Here is an 820-nt window from a genome sequence, read left to right on the forward strand (position 1 = left end):
GTGCTGTCTGTTGTGCATAACAAATGCAAGATGCAAAAGCTTTCGGAGCGATGATGAACGAAGGGCGTGATACACCTTGATACACCGTGATGCACCGTGATACACATATTTATAACGAGCCCCTCATTACCCTTTCCTTGTCTGCTTAATTGCTTAACGAGGGCCTCGGTTCTGGCAGCCTTGATGCCTTAGGAAGCATAAGAGGGTTCTCACACAGCTTCCACCCTCGCCGTTCGATGACGTTCTACGTCACATCAGCGGTAACTCAGGACGTGCTACGTCCGCCGCTTAAGAACGTGGGTGGCGCTGGTGAACACTCCCAAGGTCAGGTTATTTGTGAAACATAAATACCCCCAAAAGCAGAAGGTTTGACAGCCGTCGCCGTAGCCCAGTGGTAGAGCACCGGACGCGCAATTTGGAGGTCGTGGGTTCGGATCCCACCGGCGGCATGTGGTTGTTTTTTCTTCTGCTTTTCTAATCAATTACCTTTAAGCGATAACATATTCAGTAATATGAAAAATTGATCAACACCACAAAATAAATACATAAATTAAAAATCCCCTGTGCCCCTTGGTTTCTGTGGCTGTTGGCTTCTCTCACCTTGAAATGAAGTTGTTCATGTTGCTTCGCTTCTTTTCGCTGTCCCGCCCATAACATAGGGAAGTCCTATGTGTGTGTCTGGCCCGGTTTCCATTCGTATGCACTTTCCTTGCAGCTCACAGACTTCCCTGTATACTAATCAGCGATAGTTAGGCCTAAAACCAAAAACGCATTCATGATAATTGGGCAGTTAAACTGTTCAAACCAAACGAAGCAACTG

At 46.8% G+C, this 820-nt stretch overlaps 1 non-coding gene across 1 annotated transcript; it reads left to right on the plus strand.

The window, feature by feature from the left end:
- The first annotated feature begins 377 nt into the window (after positions 1 to 377).
- On the plus strand, positions 378 to 449 carry TRNAA-CGC (transfer RNA alanine (anticodon CGC)). The gene has a single exon. It is a non-coding gene; the product is annotated as a tRNA-Ala (tRNA).
- The last annotated feature ends 371 nt before the right edge of the window (positions 450 to 820 follow it).

The sequence above is a fragment of the Amblyomma mixtum genome, chromosome 4 (assembly GCF_055824585.1).
Source record: "Amblyomma mixtum isolate Tamu chromosome 4, ASM5582458v1, whole genome shotgun sequence".
Lineage (NCBI taxonomy): Eukaryota > Metazoa > Arthropoda > Arachnida > Ixodida > Ixodidae > Amblyomma > Amblyomma mixtum.